This window comes from Myodes glareolus, chromosome 5 (assembly GCF_982192425.1).
Source record: "Myodes glareolus chromosome 5, mMyoGla1.1, whole genome shotgun sequence".
In the NCBI taxonomy this organism is placed as follows: Eukaryota; Metazoa; Chordata; class Mammalia; order Rodentia; family Cricetidae; genus Myodes; species Myodes glareolus.
In genome coordinates this window covers 16,669,478-16,691,019 of record NC_142030.1, presented here as the reverse complement: position 1 = coordinate 16,691,019, position 21,542 = coordinate 16,669,478, and the positions used below count along the sequence as shown (strand labels likewise).

At 46.1% G+C, this 21,542-nt stretch overlaps 1 protein-coding gene across 1 annotated transcript in view; it reads left to right on the top strand.

Moving 5' to 3' along the window:
* Positions 1-21,542, top strand: part of Kif26b (kinesin family member 26B) — a 424,022-nt gene that overhangs the window by 155,293 nt on the left and 247,187 nt on the right. The gene's annotated exons all lie outside the window — the stretch shown is intronic.

Below are 21,542 nucleotides of genomic sequence, written 5' to 3'. Positions count from 1 at the left end.
AGCAGAGAAATGCAGGGGTTCCCTCCTCAGATATCGAAATGAACGCACACTCCAGATCTCTGTCTAGAAGTTAAGAATCAAGGAAGCAGGTTGAGTGATTCTCCTTTCTCCTTCTGGGAGCTTCCATATAATCCCACAGAGTTCTCACCAAGGAGCTCCAGTCAGTCTGGCATGCTTTGAGGGAGAACCTGTCAGCTCCCAATACCTAACCTCTTCTTGCTTAGCTAATATTTCTGCCCCCACCCCTGAGGGATTTTAATGGTTTGGGCAGTGCCAAGTAATAGCCCCCAGCTTTACTGTGTGGTATAGTGAATAAGAGCAAAGGCCTGGAAATGCTCAGACTGGCCCAATACTCTAACCTGTACCCATGCTAGCAAAACAACTTAGCACAAAGGGATTGCCCTATCCCGGGCTCTCCATTTGGAATTGATAGAACAGTAGTAAGGATTAAATACAGATATTTATTAGATATAAAGTATATATCACTAAAAATTTAGATGAAAGTTTGTGTTGGCCTCCTGTTCCCATTGTCTGCACCTTCTAAAAGGAGTGGAGAACCTCTTGTACCTTGGCAGATCTTCACGTTTTTCTGTCTGAGACTCATCTTTATGTTGGACCTAATCACAGAAGCCTTCCTCCCTTGGTTTCCTCCTTTCTTCTTTTCCCTCTTTGGGTACCGAATTGAGCACTACCCTCAGGTCTCTTTATCTGAAAGTAAGAGAGCAGGTTTCTAATCTGAAAAAAATGTTGTGATCCAGACATGGTAGCACGTCCCAGCACTAGGAAGACATCTAGAGTTTCAGGCCAGCCTGGACTACAGAGAGAGTTCAGGGCCAGCCTGAGGTACATAGTGAAGCTCGTCTCAAAAACAACAAAACCCCCAAATAACCACAAACCAAACCAACCAAACCAAAATATAGGAAAAAATAATTTGTCTTGATTTTTCCTAGGGGAGCTTTCTATCAACTGAGGGTCAGAGTCTACACATGTCCTCTGTCCTCTGTGTTTGCTGTGTAGGGACCAGTACAGACTCTAGACTGTCACTGATGTGCAGGGGTGGCCATAGTCATGGGTGTTAGGAAGGTAACTGGTGTATCAGATAATCCTGAGCCTCCCAGGTCACTTCTCCTCTGTGCTGTGTCATATAGGGTGAGCGGCCTTCTCTTATCATCGAGGGACTTAGACTTCCTTCATCTAGTGTGTCCCCATCTTTCAGGGGCCTTAAGAGCCATCTATCAGATCTTCTGTAACCAGCCAAGAAGTGAGGGGTAGATGTGGAGGCTCCCACAGTGAATTTGAGGCTTATCCTGGGTCATACAGTGTTTCCATTCATGTTCTACTGTCAAGAATCCAGAGCTCCAGCCCCACTTCCCTGCAGGAGAAATGGAAAGCCAACATGTCTCTGTGCCCAGAAGAAAAACAAACCAAGTGAGGGTACACAGACCAGTATTGTGACATGAGGAAAAACATACAGGGAATCGTAAAATGAACTCAATGTGGCCGATAAACTTTGAGTACCTTACAGTTTCCCCAAATAATTTTATTTAACCCTGAAATGGGCCCGTAAGGGAAGGAGGAAATGGCTAGATCTTTGTATAGTCAAGGAGCATGATGCTTAGGAAAAGCGAATCACTTATGACCCACAGCCAATGATGGACCAACACTAGCTTTCCTGGGCCCTGAGCAATTCCCTGGCATTTCCCACCTGTGGCTTCCTGTGAGACCTAGAACTGCAAAGAAAATAATTCTTATTTTGACCTGAAGGATCTGAGCAATCATTTGACTTTTAGATGAAGTTCTGTGTGGTTTATCTACATATACCACATTATATCGTATAACTCCATATTTATATACTGTATAAATAGGATAAGGAACCAATAAGGAAGCCGTTAAGGAGACTGCATAGCCTAGTCTTGAAAGTCACTGCCTAGGCCTCTGTGTTACCTTTCTTTCTTTCTTTCTTTCTTTCTTTCTTTCTTTCTTTCTTTCTTTCTTCCTTCCTTCCTTCCTTCCTTCCTTCCTTCCTTCCTTTCTTTCTTTCTCTCTTTCTTTCCTTCTTTCATTTTTTAATTTTGTGTTTATGAATTTCTTGGCTGCATATATGTATGTGTACCAAGTATGTGCCTGGTGCCAGCCTAAGCCAGAAAAGGATGCCAGATCCCCTAGAACTAGAGCAACAGACTGATGTGAGCTGCCGTGGAAGTGTTGAGAAGGAACGTGGGGCCTCTGCAAGAGCAACAAGTGCTCTTAACCACTGAGCCACCTTCCCGGCCTCTGTGATAGCTTTCTCTCATTATAACAAGGGTAAGAAGTGGTGACATTGTGGAGGAGAAAGGCTTATTGCGCTTACATCTTTTGGTCAGCCGGCCTTGTGTTAGCTACACTCCTTACCTCTCTGACAGAACACCTGACTGAAAGTTTTAAGGGAGGAAGTCTTATTTTAGCCCCATTAGGGCAGGGAAAGTATGGAGGCAAGCAGCCCCATGATGGCATGCGGCTGAGACTCCTTCCCTCCTTGCATCTCCACAGAGCAGAAGCAGAGAGAGGACTCCTGGGGCTCACCTGGCTTTCTCTGTTATGTAACTATGTGCAAGGTTGGACTTGGCTCCTCAGTTCATCTCACCTGAAAGCAAGCCCACAGATATGCCCAGAGACATGCTTCTCATGGGTTCCTAAACCCAGCTGTGTTGACGATGGACTGACCATTGGAACCTCATAGCTTTTGGGCCCTGGGAAAGAAAAACTATGGATGACCTCATTGCTAGGAAGTAAGAGAGGAACCCAAAGCCTGCTCAAGAGCATGGCCCCAAAGACTGAAAGACTTCGCCATTAGGCCCTAACTCTGTAAAGGTCCTACCATCTCCCAGCCTTGTCGTTCTGGGCCAAGTCTTTATCATATAGGTCCCTGGGGAGCAATCAACACACGACTAGAGCTGTCAGGAGCAGAAAATGTCTTTATTATGGAATGGTATGCTTTTAAAAGATTGTTTATTATTTAAAAAACACACAGTACATTTTTACATTATAAGAAGTAAAACATATTTTTTAAAATAAAATGGAGATTATATGAAGTTTAACTGTGATTTTCCAAAGCCTACATCACATAGAAATAAGTTATTTAGTCATATTTTCTCCAAGAAATGCACCCACATTTTGTAACCTTGTGAAAATCCAGGGCTTTGACTTTCTTTGGTAGACTGGGCATATTTTCCATGCTGTTAAAATTTTTTTTCTTAAATATGTTCTTTGGGTCTAAAAGAGTAACTCACTGGAAGAACACTGGCTTGGCACCTACAAGGCCTCCTTTTTAATACTTAGCACTGCAGAAAGAAGTAAGATATGATGTCTGATGTGAGTGTGATATTCTGTAATGACGAATATTTACTCTATGAAGGCATTCTAATGGATGTAGCAAGCATCAGTGTTAGAGTTTAGCTTCTGTGAATATGGATCACGTGCCCAGTTGAGCAGTATTTTTACCATGTCTCCGATAGTGCTAGCTGTATACTCAACGTTACACAGACAAGTCCCGTTTCCCCTTCCACACTAGAAACCGGCAGAGCCAGTATCTGAACCTGAACGATACAATGGCCTCACCTGCTGCCTTAGAACTGACGACACAAGGGCAAAGAGTTAGGACCACAGCTTTAATGTAAAGAGAGTTTCTTGTACAAGAACAGCTGTTTTTTCAAAGCCCTTTGTCATAGAGTAGGCACTGTGTTGGGTGGGGCTGCCTCCTTGGGCTGGAAACCCAGGTCGCAAGGTCTTCACAGTGAGGGAGGGGCCAGGCACACTTCCCATGAGGTTGGCAGGTGAGTACCAAGGTGGAGTGATCCTTGGCCATTCTGAGACTGCGAGGAAGAACTTGAATCCAGCTCTCGTTGTGGCTTAAAATCAGATTCAAAGAGGATGGGTACAATTTCCCATCTTGCAATTATCCTGGATACATTTTATTGGCAACGCTAGAGCTGACCAACTCATGTATTTTTTTCCCTGAGTAATGATTAAAGGGACCAGAGGAAATCTCTCTGGGATAAAGAGATTTGGGGTCTGGCTATGAATCAGTATCCCTCCCGTTGTGACTATGTCACCCTGATGCCCTGGGGCGTGGGCTCCCAGTCTGGCAGACTGAGTGTCTCCTGTTAGGAACATCTCTCTGCAGTAAATATTCTGTAGTTCACGGTCTAGCCAGCTCGTCAGAGATGGTTCACTGCTCTGAAAGCCAGCTGCGCCTTCCCTGCTCACCCACACTCCCACTTCCCTCTGCGGAACAGATTTCCTCTGGCTTAGAGCCACAAGGGTTTCTTGAGCAGGGAAGCATCTAGAGTTTAATGAGTGTCCGGGGTATCCCTCCACTCCCAGGAACCTGAGCCCGGGGAGGTGTTATTGAAGGGGAGGCTGTCCTTCTGCACCTCAGATGCATAGGGAAGACAAAAGAGAGCAGGCGTCCAGCAGGGAGCCTGCGTCCTTTGTGAAGCTCCTGTCTCACTAGAGGGAAAGAAAAGAGTAATTTAGGAGGCATGGAGATTACCCGAGGAACGACAAACAAACTACAAATGTATTTCCTCGTGCAATATCTTTGAGAATTGATTTCCTAAGAGAAGAGGTGACCCCTTGCAAAGCCCGACTTCCTACTGTTGACTTCAGACACTCAGTGTAATGTAAATATGCATAAGTCAGGACCTGCTCACCAACCATCATTTGGCCCGGGAGTTTTGACACTAAACGGACATGCGTATACCAGTTCTCATACTCATCTACAGATGATCTCCTTTTGAATGTTAGCACTTTGGCCTGACTCACTCTCATGATGGTCAATGACCACAGGAAAGACTGTTAATCTCAGATTGCTGGCATTAGAATCCCCTTCTGTGGGTTGGCATCTGGCTTGGGCACCAAAGGGGAAGGGGGTCTGGTCCAGAGTATCATAAACTGTGATGTCACTAAGAGCACAGTTTTTAGATGGGTAAAAGGCTATTGAATTATTTATGTTTATGCCTCCCCCATAAACTCTGAGCAAAGAATGTGTTTGTGTATTTGGCTATGCACAGCACATTTCTCAAGGATGTGATATTCAGGGTGAACGTCCAAAGGAATGGGTGCATCTTATGAATGAGTGATGGATAATGTCTTGGTCAGAAGGGAGCTCCTCCGTAACTGCATCAGGAAACTTAAACAGTGCTTTGAGTTTGGCCATGCATTTTGTGCATTAGGCTAAGGAAGTCCCTGGGAGGAGTTCAAGTCCAGGTCAGGACTTGTGTTCCCTGTGTAGGACTTTGTGGACATGATGAAGGAACTTGAGATTGTCTGGAATTATCCAGCTGGATTTGGTGGGGTTGCAGGTATCCTGATAAGAGGGAGACAGGAGGAGCAGAACCAGCGGCAGGAGAGCAGGGAAGGTGCTACCCTTGGCCGTGGAGGAAGGGGCTACGGGTCGGGTCCTCGTCTGCCGAGGCAGATTTTCCTCAGAGCCTCTGAAGGAACCAGTTCTTCAGGTCTCTTTAGACTTCTCCAGAACATTAAGATAATGGATTAGTGTGGGTTTGTCCCAGCGACCTTCAGGAAGCACCTGAAGGCATTTGGTAGCTATCAACCTTGATAAGGGCAAGTGAGGTGAGGTTTACAGACCTGGGGATGATTAAGTGCGTGGGCTTTTCATCCCACCCAGGAACTACCTTACCCAGTGGCTTGGCCAGCGTGTTATCAAGTGGAGCTATTCATCTGGCTGCTTGTACTGCCCCGCCCCCACCCAGCTCCCATTGGTTTTCAGTTGTCTCAAGTTTCCCTATTGTTACAAAGGCATAATAACAACAAGCCGCAGCCACTCTCCGCTGGCATCCAGGGATGACCATTGTGTAAGCCTTTCAGAGTGTTGAAACTGCAGAAACCACTGCAGGCTGGGGGTGGGGAGCCTTGATCGGAATGCACAGAAGGATGCTTCTCTCTTTTCTGGCAGGCCTTTGGAACCACAAGTACAGGATCTCACGGGAATTCCCCAGAAAGTAATTCTTGCCTTTTCTGGTATCTCAAGAATCAAATGTATTTGAAAGTCCTTTGGGGATTGTAGACCTGAACATAAGGTTGACTCACATCAGTGGTTATTTAGGAAGCTGAAGACAGGCACTGGAGATCTGAAGCAGAGGAATGGACAGTTTGCTTCTTTGAAAACGGGGTTTTCAATTTTTGGCAACACACTAGAATTTCTTGAGAGATTTAAAAAAATTTTAAAAGTCTAGTTTACAACACAGTCTGATAAAATGAGAATATTTGAGGATGAGACCCAGGCCATCCTTTGGATTGTTGAGGTCAAGAACCCCAGCCTTGAGGCATGATTCATTTACCACGGGTCTAATAACGCCACAGTAGGTACCAGTGAATTTATGTAGGCAAGTAGCTCACTATGACAGAATGCCTGAGCCAAGCAGCTTAGAAGGAAGAGGGGCTAGCAGGTGTCTCACCTAGCCATACAAACACGAGAACTTGAGGTCTCTAGGACACAGGCAAAGTTGGATGTGGTAATACATGTCTGCAAGCCTGTTACAGTGACATGGGCACCGGAGACAGGAGATCCCCAAGCGTATGCAGACCCGCTAGCCTCGTGCTTATGGTGGCAAATAACAGACCCTGTCTCAAATAAGGTGGAAAATGAGGCCTAACACCCAAGACTGCCCTCTGACTTCTACATGTATGCCACGGGGAGAGAGAGAGGAGAGAGAGAGAGAGAGAGAGAGAGAGAGAGAGAGAGAGAGAGAGAGAGAGAGGATTATCAAATAAGTTCATTTTGGTTTTATGGCTTCAGAGTTTTCAGTCCCTGGTTGCTCAACCTTGTGGCCTTGCTGCCCTGGGTAATGGGGAGGAGTTTGTGGTGGTGGAAGCTGCTCACCTGGTGATGGCCAGGAAGCAAAGAACTGGAGAGGAAGACGCTGAGGTCCCAAGGTCATCCTCAAAGGTCTGTCCTCAGTGACTCAACTTCTTCTCACAAGGCTCCACCTCTTAAAGGTTCTGCCACCTCCCAGTAGTGCTAAGATGAGGTCCAAGCCTTTAGCAAATGACTTTGGGGAGAACGTTCTAGACCCTAAATGCATTGGAAATTGATAAACAGAGTAGTCTATTAGCTTTTTAGGGTTTTCATAACAAATCGTCATCAACTAGGCTGCTTAGAACACGCAGTGTTTTATCTCTTGGTTCCGGGGGCTTTGAGTCTGAGGCTAAGGGGGAGCAGAGGAAGTTTTCCTTGCCTCTTCTAGACCTCCTTGTGCTGTTTCTACCACCTGCTCGTTGCCAGATTTCACAAAGTCTCGTGTTCTATTTTCTCTCAACAGAGAAAGACACAAATATGCAGGGAAAGATTTATCAGCGGGGTTTCGAGCCCTCCTTAATCTAGTATGGTCGCATCTCAATCCTTAACTAATCATATCTACAAAGACTCCATTTCCAGATAACGTCACGTTCTGTGGTGCCAAGTGGACACGACCTTGGGGCAAGTTCTACGCCAAGGTTGATAGAGTGACAGACAGGTGACAAGGACATTGGGGTGAAGAAATGAAGTAGCCCTGGGATCTTTCCCTTCTGAAGGGAGCAGGCACAGGCAGGCACAGCCCGGTTCCCATTCTGTACATAGTAGAGAAACAAAGGAAACACAGGTAAAGCAGACAAAGCGACAAAACAGAGAGGGAGGGAAGTGACTTTGACACACCCACCTTCATGAACCAAGCAGCAGACACAATGGGCAACCACTGGGGGAAGGAAGGGTCCGTAGGAACACACTGGCCTCCTCCCCCAGTGGGAAAGGCTTCCAGGCTTTTGTGCTTACACAGCCCAGGTTAGGAGCAAACAGCAGGTGACAGTCCTGAGTTGAGAGTTTAACATGATAATCATGGAAGAGACCCCACTCTGTTTCCATTGGCCTGGCAGACACGCTGAGTTAACTTGCTTAGAACAATATGTAGTTTTTTTCTTCTTTAGAAATATTCCTAGACTCTGAAGGAGGCTGGAAATAATAAGGAAGATGCCGTGTCTTTCTCAGCACCTATGTGAGTGGCGGGGTGGCTGGGCTGGACCAATGGGCAGAGGTTGTTTTGACTTGTCTGCTCTGATCACAACTGAGCTGGGCTGGCTGGGGGGGGGGCAAAGCTGAGCATTGCTGCACCGTGGGGGCTGGGGGTAGGGGTGGGGGCTGTGATCAGAGGGAAGATTGCGGACATGCATCTAGGGTCTGCATCCTTTCTCCTCACAGCCCTCTTCTCAGCCCATCTCCGGTGGCAAAGTGGAAGACTGGACATGCATCCAGGGTCTGCATCCTTTCTTCGCCCAGCCCTCTTCCCAGCTCATCTCCAGTGGCAAAGTTTTCACTTCTTTATAGAAGTGATGCAGAGTTAAGATGTGTGCCATCCACAGGGAGCTGGCTAAGCGGGAGAAGTGCTGTGTGGTGCTCTGAGGGTTCTAGGCATCAGGGGCTGTCACTCAGTGAGTTAAGGATGAGAAGCTGGGTAGGGTCGTGCTGGGTTTACTGCTCACACACAGAAGCAAGCTCCTGTTTGCTGTGTGGCCTCTTTGGGGCCTCCTAATTGCTGAGCGCTTTGGCCGTCTGCTCTATAAAGCCACAGTTTTTCTGGAGGTGACATGTGGTGAGGTCCCTTGATGTGGCCCTGGGTGTTGAACCCAGTGGTCTCCATGACATTCCTGGAACCTGGAGTCCCATCTTCCTTCAGACTTGTCACATGCGGAGCTGAATGGCCCTTTCAGTAAAGAACTTCTGGTAGCTGTAGAAACAATACCCAAACCACAAAGCTACTATCAAAACCATAGCCCTCTCTGCACACAAACGAGCACGTTACATCTCAGATGACAATGTCACATTTTAAGTAGAAACTAACCAATTGTGACGTTGATGGACAAATTGATAAAATACTGGAAGACTCCTTGGCCAACTTTCTCCCATGTTTGGGGGCCTTTTTAAGGAGGGGGATACATATATAGACTTGAATCATTTGATCTCCACAGAATCATGGATTTAAAATAATCCAAAAGAGTAAACACACTATTATTTTGGGGCCAATTTTGAAAGAACTGGACATTCACATATGGTTTATGAATCTCATTGGAAATACACTTTTAGACGGAACACTTCAGGCCTGCCTTCTTGTTTTCCTAATTGATACACTGATTTTAATATCTTTGCTTTCTCACTCATTTACAATTTTATAAAATCTACATTTTTTACAGTATTCTATGATTTAGAGTTTTCAATAAATTGGAAAACATAGAGTTTCCTCATCACATAACCCACCCTGGACATTCAGCTAATTAATATCAAATTGTGATGGTACGTGCTAATAGACTTTAGCATGACAAATTAGCCTGACTCTGTCTTAGAAAGCTATTTGTTAGGATCCACTAATGAGTTATGTATTTCATATGCCTAAGTCACTCCCAGGGAGTAATTTGGGCGTTTAGGAAGTATATTAGGCACCGTTTTGGGGGTTGAGGAAGACTATCCAGCGTCTTAACTATAGCACCCTTGATCTCAAAGAGTTAACCCATCCTTTGCATAGCTTAGGTGAGAGGCTGGAAATGATGGAGGCGCTCTGTGGGGGAGGGGGAGCCTTAGGAAAAGCAGCCGGAACTGCAGTGATGGCTGTGGCATCATGAGTGCTTGTCTCATGACAGGTTCCGTCTGGGCCAACGTGATAACTGTCATCATCATCTCAGGGCTGGCCCCCACTGTGTGTCCAGCAAAGAAGAGCAGGGTGAAATGGAAAAACAGGCCCATTTTTCATGTTTACGTCCTCGCTCTGGTTACAGCAAATCTCACAGACACGCCCTTGCCAGGTACAATTGCAGGACCCCAGGTGTGTCAAGTGACCTGCCCACGGTTGCCTACCTAGGACTTGGGCATGGCAGAGGTGGGCTCAGATGCAGGTCGCCTATACTCTGTTTGCTCTTCTGCCCCTGTTCTGAAAGGGGGCCACTTCCTTGGGCTGACCACACGGGTGACCCATGCACACCCTGCTAGTAGGATTTCTCTCGGGTGATTCTGTGCAACTAGAATTTCCGAGGTTTTCCTTGTGCCAAACTGCACAAAGGTGTGGAAATCAATGCTTTGTCCTGCTTCTCCTTACTGCAAGGTGGGGAGCCTGGAGGGGATAAAGGGGGAGTCAGAGATGAACCCCAGAAATGAGAGGCCTTGTAAGCAATGCTGCCACCTAGTGAGATGAATGTCAGCTTCCCTGAGAGGTGGACTTGGTAGACTTTAATAGAATCATGTCCAAATGTTTCAGCTTCCTAAGAGCGAGAGGGAGCAGGTTCCTTCCCTCATTGGTAAGGAGATAAAGGTTTGTCAGGGTTTGTTTAAATTGTCTTCCCCAGCACATGTCTTTGGGAAAAGACGTTGTTGCTGGAACCTTCCGGGAGACAGCTCTGTTTAACCACAGTGGGGAAGGCAGTTGGATCAGTATGTACGCTTATCTATGATCTGAACAATATTGGTTGTGTTGCTTTTTTGCTAACATGTGTGTATATACACTATATTTGTGTGTGTGTATGTGTATATATATATATGTACATATATATAGCACATATATAATACAAATACACACATATTCCACGATTTATCATTTTAACTATTATGAAGAACACAATACTAACCCTATACCCTTCTCCCCAATCCTCAGCTGTTGTCATTCTACCTTGTCTCTCCAAATTTGCCTACCCTATGCATGTACCAATAAATGAACTCACATGGTATTGATTCCCTTGTGAATAGCTTATTTCACTCAGCATTTCCTCAGGGTTTGTTTGTGTTGAGTCAGATATCAGAATTGCCCTCTTAAACTCTTTGAAAGGGTTGTTACTACTTTTCCACATGGATGAGTGTTTGGGCTGCATGTGTGTCTATATACCATGTGTGGGTCTAGTACTCACAGAGGCCAGAAGGGGTCACTGGATACCCTGAAGCTAGAGTTACAGGTTGTGAGCCACTCTGTGGGTGCTGGGACTAGAACTTGGAACCTGGAAGAGTAAGCAGCAAGTACTCTTAATCACGGAGCCATTTCTCCAACCCCAGCAGTTCCTTCCTTTCAAAGGCTATGTAACATTCTGAGTATATACCACTTCTTGCTAATCCCTTCATTTATGAGCAGACACTGGGGTAGAATAGCTTCTGGTTCTATGACCAGTGCCTCTGTGAATACAAATGTACAGGTTTCTCGCAGACTCGCTTCCTATTCTATTGGGTATATATGGAGAATTACTGGCTCCTATGATAATCCATTTTTAATTTGTTGGGGGAGCTGTCACCTACCCCGGTGCCTCATAGTGTCCTCACCATCTTCCATTCCTGTCAGTGATACATACTGGTTTCAGTGTCACCTACATTTTCTAATACCTTTTCCTTTTAACTATTATTCGTGTGTGTGTGTGCGCGCGTGCATGCGCGCGTGCATGCACTTGTGCATGACTGTAGCTATGTGTGTATGGAGGATAAAGACTGATATTTTTCCCAAGACAATGTCTCACCCTGAACCCAAAGCTTGAAGTTCCGACAGAGTTCCTGGTAGCAAACCTAGGGACCCTCCTGTTTCTGTCTTCCCGGACCTGGGATTTCAGGGATAGGCCACTGCACCCAGCATTAATAAGCTTTTTCCTGACTGAGATATCTTCTCAGCCTCCTTTATCTTTTCTAATGGTGTCCATCCCAACAAGTTCAAGGTAGGAACTCCCTCCCAGTGACCAGTGCTCCTGAACTTCTTTTCACTGGCCTCTTGGCCATCTGTAAGATTTGGAGACTTGCCTGACTCAAAGTCTCAGTTTCTTTACCTATAGAGTGAGGTTAATAATATCAGTCTCCTAAGATTGTTGGGAAAATTTCAAATGAAAATGAGAAAAATCTACCTAGCTCTAGCTGCAGCTAAAGTCTCTCTATCCCTATGTTGTAGCTATACGCCAGGAGGACTTATGGGAAGTCACCAGCGCACCCCTGCAGAGCAGCAGCAGAGACGAGGAGCTTAGAAAACCGAAGCATTGCTCATCTGGCAGGCCCAAGCTGTTCTTCAGCAGTGGCCTTGTGGTTAGTCTCTGGGACGCGGGCTCTCTGCAGAGCCGCTCCAAGGCTTGGAGAGTCAGTCGTTGCCCACGTCAAAGGCAACTGTGGCTGTCTCAGACCTTTTGCGGAAGACAAGGGTTCTCCTCCAAAGACAGCCTGTGCTCTCTCATCTGAACAGCATGTTGATGGGATTGGGTACCGTAAGCATTAATTACTACTATCGGGATAGGGGCCCCCCTCTGTCCAGGCACCATTAGAAAACAAAATAAAGCAATGCTCCATCATGGTTAGTGACAAACTGGCAATTTGGAGGTGGCTGCTTCTTAATTGAGCCCATCAGGGGTATGAGAGACTGGCTCTGTAGTGAGAATCTTTGTGCACAATTAAGTTATGAGCAGAAAGATGGCTACTGGCGGTTTCTGAAGAAAATGAGGACAGCATGGTTGTACTAAGGTTAAAGGTCATTTAGAAGTCGCAGCATTGTGGACCAAAGGCTGAAGTTCTGCTTGAGGGAGGAGCTGATCCACGACTCTGATAAATGGCTCAAACTTGTCAAATGTTTCAGCTCTTGCACAGTCTTCCCTCTGAGAAAACCCTGGTGACAATAAAGAGAGCAAAGCTCCGAGTCTTACTGCTGTTGTCCTTTCTGCTGCTGATGTCACAACCCGGGGCAGCTTGCTCAGCTGCTGAGAGGTGAAGAGCTGTTCTGCCCCTGGCTCCGTCAGCCCATACAGGCATCTCTGACCCTCCAGCACTTGGCACTCCCAGCTCCTAGGCTCAGTTTCGTTCACTATCTCTCAACTTGGCAGCCATCTTTAGATATCATTAATGTAGCACCATAGTAATGAAGGGTTAGAATAAGAATTATAGCCGACACACATGTGCTCATCCTATGTAGCAGACACACTGTTCTGTAAGCTGTGTGCTGCATATGTGCATGACCTCCTGAGGCTTCACAGCTGGCCTAAGAGAGGGGAGAGTGAAGAGATGAACCGTGAGCTAACACAACGAAATGCCCCCTGCACAGGGGGTGCCACATTGCTAGACTCCCCAAACTTTTGTCAGTAAACATTTAACTGAGACCCTGTCTCAAATTAGGGAGGGGAAGAAAGGAGCTGCTGTTGCAGGCTCGTGGCAAAGGAACTCTGGGTTCTGTCCCCATCACCACACAGAGTGGGTGAGGAAGGGAGAGGGGGCACATTTCTACACTAACAATAATATAGGTTTCATGTTAGTTGTCAACTTGGTCCAGTCTCTGGTTTTCTTTGTTTTGTCTTGTTTTGTTTTTGTTTTTCTGGCTGAAAGAGTTGAGGAAGCTCTGTGCAGAATCACTCCTATTTAGCTGCCCAGCCCTTGGCCTTCATTCGCCTCCCTTCCTTGCTTTGCATTGACGCATGCAACCATGACAGCTGCAAAGACTACTGATCTAAGCTTGTAATGGCCCACACTCTCCCTCCACCCACCCCTATTGCTTGAATTCTCCGGACAGTTTATTTCTATCTCTGAAGATGAGTCAGTGATACGTAAAAGAATCCTCATTGAAAATCAGTTAATTCTCTTATTTATTAGGAACTTATATGAAAGATTTGGCCCAAAAGAAAATGGGAAATAAAGCAAGGTCCTTATTTAAACACTGCAAACCCCTTTCCTCTCCAAAGCAGTTGTAAAGTAAATGGAAAATGAGTGCAGCAATTGAGGGCCAACTGGTCTATGGTCAATAAATATTTCCCAAGGTAGGTAAGTTTCTAGTATAATCTCCTTGTAAACATTATAGACAAATTGTACTTGGCCCCAGACTAGGAAGCAAACCTGGGGCAAGGGTTCAAGGAGATGGAGATAAGAGCAGATCTGTAAACATGAGGAACCATCATGAGAATGGGATGTTGGGAGCTGGGAAAGATGCACAGGAGAAGGCAGAGGAACGAGTCACGGACATTCCCCTTAGTGTTGTGTGCAAGGCTCCTGGTCTCTAGGCAGTGTGAAGTAGCAGGTAGCTGTGCCTCGGGTGGGTTCAGAGGAGTATGCCGCTTGAGCAGACAGAGCCAGGGAAGAACTGATTGTGGATTTGGAAGGGATGATAGTCACACAGGCTTATGGGTACCATGAATATTTAAGAAGATGCTGGAGACTTTGAACATTGATGGCGTGAGGGATAAAGGATAAGAGAGCCAGGGACAATGCTGCTTGCCTGGTGTCTGCTGAGTGCCAAAAAAGCACTTGGTCATTCATAAATGCAGGGAAGACAAGGCAGCCCAAAGTGGTGGGTAAGAGCTCCCTTTCAGACATGTGAGAACATGTGAGCTCTTGCTTACTCTGGGATCCTCTGTTTCAGAAACATATGTGCCTGAGGTCTAGTAAGGAATGAAGCTTCCTTGTGTGGTGGAGAAGAGCACAGGTGAGCCTAGGCAAGCAAGAGAAAGCAGTAAAGATGGTTCTGGAATTCAGGTCTTCCTAGGTGGATAAGGAAGGCCCGGAAGAGCTCTGGAAGCTGTGTCCTGGATCTGGTTGTTCGGGGCACTGTCTTGTCCATCGCCTCACAGCAGAGCCAACACCTAGGTAATGCTGGTTTTCTCTGACTGTACCGCATAGTTTTGCACACCCATCTATCACTTAGCAAGCATCTGTTGAGCCAGTTACAGCGGGAACTGTCTTCAGACACTTGAGGTGAGCAAACACCACCTCAAGTGTGTTTGGCTGTGGGAAATCAGTGAGGGAAAAGGGAAATTCTGCATTTCTTCTGTGGTGTGTGTGTGTGTGTGTGTGTGTGTGTGTGTGTGTGTGTGTGTGGTGTGTTTGCACTCATGTGATATTTTAGGGATGGTAGAGTGATTTGTTTCTCCCAGTAGTGAACAGAGACTGTAACCTAGATACTGTTGGGCAATAGGGACATGGCAGCTTGTGTGCCCGAGTGTCAGGAATTCCTGCTGCCCTAAGTTGCTCCTGTGGAGAACTCTGACCCCTGATGGAGCGGTTCATGCTGCCCTCCCCGGCCCCACACTTGCAGTGTGTCATCAGTAAACACAGCAAAGGCCAGAGTGTCCTACTGACCTGGCTTCAAAATCCCACCTGCATTGTCTTCCTGGAAACAACCTCATTCTTAAAGCCATCTATTGACAAGCTAGGCAATGAACAACCTGGCCAGCTAACTGTGGTAAGCTCGCTGCTTACTTTGTCAATCTCTGATGCTGGGAGGAGGAAATGTGTTTTCTGAAGATGGTATTCAGCAGGTCCTTTCCTTCAGTATTTCACACCCACAAGATACCAGGTGTTCAGATCTGGGGACGCCAAGACGTGTCAGGCCGAGGCCCTGTCTCCAGGAGTCTTAGTTCTGGGATGTGGGCTCAGTGTCAATGGACAAAGCACAGCTGTTTTGTAGAGCTGCATATGGATTCCACCTTGCAATCTGGAAACTGTGCTTCTAACAGTGGTTGTCTGCAAGCCGTGTCTTGGGGGACTTTCTGGCTAGGAGCGGTATTCTCGAAAGAAGTCATCGCTGTCGTCTGGAGGCCATGGCAACCAGTCAGCTCGAAAGCTCTGCTCTGCCTCCTTTAGCTGCGTGCCAGTGTGACTGGATGGCCCTGGGAGCCGTGGGATTGGCAGGATAGCGGAGCATCAAGGGGAAGCTTTACGTCCGGTCTAATGTCCCCCTCCCATCTCTGGCCATCCACCCAGCACATGCCAGGAGTGCTCAGCTGTACCCACCAACCCTTATCTAATGTAGTTTTGGGTTGGAGGGCCAGTCTGTAACTCAAAGGTCCCAGGATTCCATGCCCTCCCCTTAAGTCATCAAAAAGTTGAGGTATTAGCTTTCTTCCAGTGTTTGTTTTTACTTATTTGTTTGTTTATTTTGTGTGTGTGCTTGCCTGAGCCCACTTCTGACTTGGGGTCCTCCTGCCATTGTCCTTGCTGTAGTTGTTTGGTGAGAGCCGGTCTCCTGGAGAGAGGCTCGCAGAGATGAACACAGCAGTGTTTTCCAAGCCGAAGACTTGCATAATCATTTTTAAAAATCTTGTATCAAGAATTTTTTTTGAATGAATAGCAGTTGGATAAATAGTTCACGGTGAAAATATGTTCGTCTGATGAAGAACGAGACTGAAGGGGAGCGGTGCACTTTTAATTGCTGAAGAAACAGCCGGCCACTTGAAATGCTTAGTCACATTGATGTCACAATCCTAATTTGCCCAGAGTTGCTCTTTTTCTCCCTTCATCTTGCACATATGATGCTGTTAGCATTTATCACCATGTTCGAAAAGTGCCAAGATACTGACTGCGATAATTAATCTGGCCCCATAGCTTTCCCCACAAACGGGAGCCAAACTATGCAGCTCCTTCCTTCCACATCTGCTTCCAGCTGTCCCCAGAGGGAAGGGAAGCTGAGTCACAGTGGCAAGACAACGCCTGTGGGGAGGTGGTGCTGGCTACCCGGCTATCCTGAGAGGGAGCTGATCTTGCAATTCAATTCTCCCAGGACTGAATTCCAATTAGGAATGCCACTCTGAGTCTGTGTATGTTGTGTGAGTAAAGACAGCCAACCAACAGGTTGTTTTTGAGCCTTGCACACACACAAGACATAATTTGAAAAGTCACTGTGGTTCAACAGAATGTCCGAGCCTCTGCCCATATGCCTGTCCCCATGATTGACTCTGGGACCATGAGTATTGGTGAAAAAATAAAAAGGACAGTGTTCTGGGGCTGGGAGTGTACCCTTTAAAGCCAGCATTGCAGCCAGTAAGTCACCTTCCTCCTCAGAGTGCCATTCTTTCTCCCTCTGATGCTTAATAATCTGTGAGCGTGTACCGGGCCCACTCACAGAAAAGCCCATCTTCGCACACACGCTTTCACATGTGCACACTACCACACGGGCCCCCAGCAGAGCAGGAGCGAGTCACAGAGTTAGTCCCCTTCATCTCCAGACTTGGCTGGCAGACAGCTGGAGCTTACAGGACGTCAGCCTAAAAATGACCTTAGATGGCAAGCTCATCTCGGATCTCCTGCACAGCTGTGCTACCCTATGCACAGCTGAGGCCGTGAACTGTGTCTTAGGAGAATCGTTGTTACTTGTGAAATTTGCCCTTGAAATATGTTTCTATTAGTGTTTAAAATTAAAGTTGTATGTGTTCAGAATTTAAAGTGACATCATTTGAGAAGTCTTGAGGTGCAAGACCTCCCCCCTCCCCGCCACCACCACCACTGGACATGCAATGGGCATTTCCTGCTTCCTCAAGATTCCTTAATATGTTCTCGGGTTGGCTCTTCTTGATTTGCTTAGATTTTGATTTCTCAAGAGGTTTATGATATCAAAGCTGTTGCCGTGGACTGGGGATGTGGCTCAGTGGTGGAGTCCTTGCCTAGCATATACAAGGCCCCATGTTACAGCCTCAGTAACACAAAACAAGCAACAGTAACAACAAACTCCCATACAGCCCCTCTGCTTTCCCAGACTATTTAGCCAGTGTTTGCCCCTTCGCTGTGTTGACGTTTGTCCTGATGCTGCAGAGGAAACAGAGGGTAAAGCTGCCGGCTTTTTTTTCTAAGCGTGAATCAAAGCAGCAATTATGCCAGTCAGGATATTATTCATCACACGGTTAGCATATACTCTTTAACATTTACCTATTTATTCTCTCTGTGTGTGTATCTGTATGTGTGTATATGTGTCCTAGTGTTCCGCATGTGTACATGCACACATATGACCCATGATGGGCATGTCAAGGTCAGAGGACAAATTGCAGAAATGGATCTTCTCATTCCATGCCATTGGTTCTGAGGAGGGGATTCATGTATTTAGGCTTGGCTTCAAGTGTCTTTACCCACTAAGTCATCTTGCTAGTTCTAGAATTATCTTTTTTTTGATTTTTTTTATTAATTAATTTATTTGTTTATAAAAAATTCCACTTCCTCCCCTCCTCCCCATACCTTCCCATTTTCCCCACTCCCTCTCCTCCCCCCCCCCCACTCCCACCCCTCCTTCCTCTCCAGTCCTAAGAGCTGTCGGGGTTTCCTGCCCTGTGGGAAGTTCAAGTTCCTCCCCTCTCCTTCCAGGTCTAGGAAGGTGAGCATCCAAACAGACTAGGATCCCAGAAAGCTAGTACATGCAGACAAAACAAGACCCAGTGCCATTGACAATGGCTTCTCAGTCAGCCCCCATGTCAGTCACATTTAGAGACTCCGGTTTGATCATAGAATTATCTTTTAAAAGCATGATTCCACTTAGTAATGCCCTTGATGAACGGATTGAGAGGATTAATTTTGCCCAACCTGGAAATACCCACCGCCATGCAGCATTTGGGCTGGCATGGGATGGGTGTCATAAGGAAAAGCACACATTGTTGTGATCTTTGTGAGAATCTTGTTCTTTTTCTTCCCACTGGAATACATTTTTGCCTGCAAGAATACTAGACAGACAAACTCTAATTGCTCAGAATTGGGGATTTTGAAGACATTGTCTCCCAATGGGATGAAAGGAATGAGTTGTATTGTAGAATATTTTAAGGAAAGCAATGGACAGGTCAATTGTAAAACTAGAGCTTTCAGTTGAAAGATCCAAGTTCAGAAACTTGATTTCACCACCTTGAGCCTGCAGAAGCTTCCCAACCTTAAAAGACTTCTCTGTGAAGATTCGAGGTGACAGTAACACATGTGACTTGCTGATGCCACACATGGAATGTGCCAGCCTCTGGAAGCTGCCTATAACCCAGCAAGTCAGTATTGTGCACATGGCCTGCGGGTTATATTACAGATTTTGTAATACAAGATTATTTGAAGTGCATGGGAATCGAATGACTTTCAGTACATTAGAATACCTAAAGTCTTTTTTTAAATCATTTATTTTTATTTGTGTGTATGTGTGGGTGCCTGCTTGTCTCTGTGTGCACCATGCATGTGCAGTGCCCTCAGAGGCTAGATGAGGGCATAGGAACTCGAGTTACAGGCAGTTGTGTGGTGCCTGATTGTGCGCTGGGAACTGAGGTTGGGTCCTTTCCAAGAGCAGCCAGTCCTCTTCACTGCTGAGCCGTCTCTCCCAACCCCAAATATGCAGTTTCTGGATCTAAGTCCAGATTGCTCATTTCGGTAAGCCTTTGAGAAGCAGCCACTTGTTGAACCTTAGTGTAACATCAAAGAGTATCAGCAATGATATTAAAGGCTATGAAGCTAGTTCCTCATTTTCCAACAGGTTTGCTGGATTTTCTTCACGCATTTCAAAGGAAATAACACATCTAAGTCACACAGCCATAAGCCATAAGCAGTACATCGAAGAAATGCATGCAGTTGTGAGCTAGGAAGGTGGAGCAGTCTGGGAAGAGCTTGACATGGGACATGACAACCTGGCTTTGATCCCCAGAATGCTGGAGTGGTGGTGTGCATTTGTAACCTCATCGCAGGAGGCAGAGACAGGGAGATCCCTGGGGATCTGTCTCATCTTTAGGGTAGGGAGTAGGGAACTCCTCACATTTACCTCCTCACCTCCACGCTGGGAACCTTAGAGTCAAGTGTACAAGTCAGTCACAGCAACAGCATGGAATTCTCCTTCTGTGTTCAGTTTCACCTCTCGTGCGCTCTTTTCCACTGTGCTTGTTTTACTGTATGCACCCCTCCAATAAAACCTCAAATTCCTCCAGGAGAGAAAGCAATACACAGACGATGAAATGAATGGTTCCAAATGATTGAAGGTAGACCAATCACATAACTAACCAGGGTTTAAAAATTGTGTAATTTGAGACATGGTTTTGGGGACTTTTAACTAGATAAGAGGAGACAGGAGATCCTCAGTGTTTGAGGCGGTGTCTGTCGTTTTTGAAGACACTGTAGAGAAGGTTCTATTGGAGACAAGTTCCCTGCCTTCAAATCCTGTCCCCTTCTAGTTTAAGAAGCAGTTTCTGGCTAACTGACAGAGGCTATTCTAGCAGAGCTCTCCAAAGTGGGCACTTTCCATCTCTGGAGGATCCTAACGTAGCCATACCTGAGACTCCTGCAGCGTGTGTGTGTGTGTGTGTGTGTGTGTGTGTGTGTGTGTGTGTTGGGGGGGAGGTTGTTGACCTTTGAGGTGTGAGCCTGCTTTCTTTCCATGATTTTCCTTACATGGAAGTTTCAGTGTTAAACTGAAGAACTTGGTTGCTCCAAAGTAAGCGGGATTTCTGGGCATTCGATGGAGGAAGGCAGTAAAAAAACGTGTTCCTGAACTAGCCCCCTTTCTGTGTGACCCAGCTGGTTCCGCTAGGTGCCTTGATCTTCTGTAAAACAAAGCTGGCTGTGGGTTGCCAAAGGGTAGGCCACAGGAGGTCACGGCACCTGAGGTCATTTCCTTTCGGAGGGTGCTATCTGCATTCCAGTTACTGTAAGGGTTGTTTTAACCATTGACAGAGACTCCTGGGTCTCCTTATGGAAATAAGAACAGAAGGCAGAACCCTGGGCTGCTCCTGGGTCCTATACCCTCACCTCTCTTCCCACGGAGTATCAAGAATGCAAGCTCTCCAGGGTGCAGTGAGTTAGTGAGGTGCCAGTCCCTGCCAGACCTTTTCTGTTAGAGCCCAGATCTTGCTATAGAAATTAGGCAGAGAGAACAGGATTATCTTGTGAGATCTTAAAGTGTGATTGGGAAGAATTTTTTCCATTATTTTGTCTTCTCCTTAGGAAAGTAAAAAATACATACACGTATGTACATCTACATAAATATACATACATAATTTTACCTCCTGGGAAAAACTTTTAACTTGCTTAAAAGTTACAAGGCCAGAAATGGCACAAAGGCTGCCCTTATTCCCTGCAGTTCCTTAGCTATCAGCTTTTTTCTTACTTTTTTTTTCTGAGTAAGAGGTAGACACCATGACCCTTTATACCTAAATACATCAGTGTGTACTTCTGGGGAATGATATTTTGTCGTATGTAGCCAGAATGTAGTCATTGGCTTTGGTAAAATTAGTAGCGAGACCTACATTTATGTAATGATCATTCAGTCGTGTTAGCCTTCTGGTTGTGATCAGCTGCAGTCAGTGTCTGCAGGTAGATCATCCACATTCCAGTTGTCTTCCGGCATCCTTCGTGACATTGCTTCCCTCCTCCATACAGCCTGCGTGTTAGGACCAGACTGCACTTAACTGCCCTGTGTTGTTTCGTTTAAAAGATTGTTCAGCAGTAACATTATCATAGCTATTGGCCATTTGAACAGCATACTCTGAGTTCTTAGACAGGGACACTTTTGATCATAGGACACATCTCGTTCACAGTCTGCATCTGCCTCTTGGTCCCTTGAAAGCTGAGGTTCTGTTTCCCGGAGCCCTAAGATCATCCCTATTCTGTGGAAAGTATTTTGTTACTGTTTTGTTGGCAATGCTTGGATTTGAACCCACAGCCTTGCTTGTGTTCAGACAAGCACTGTGCCATTGAACCATACCCCAGCATTTTTTTTGAGACAGGGTCTCATTCAGTAGCCTGGGTTGTTCTAGAACTTGGATCCTCCTGTCTCCACTTCCTGAGTGCTGGGATTTACAGACGTGCACCATCA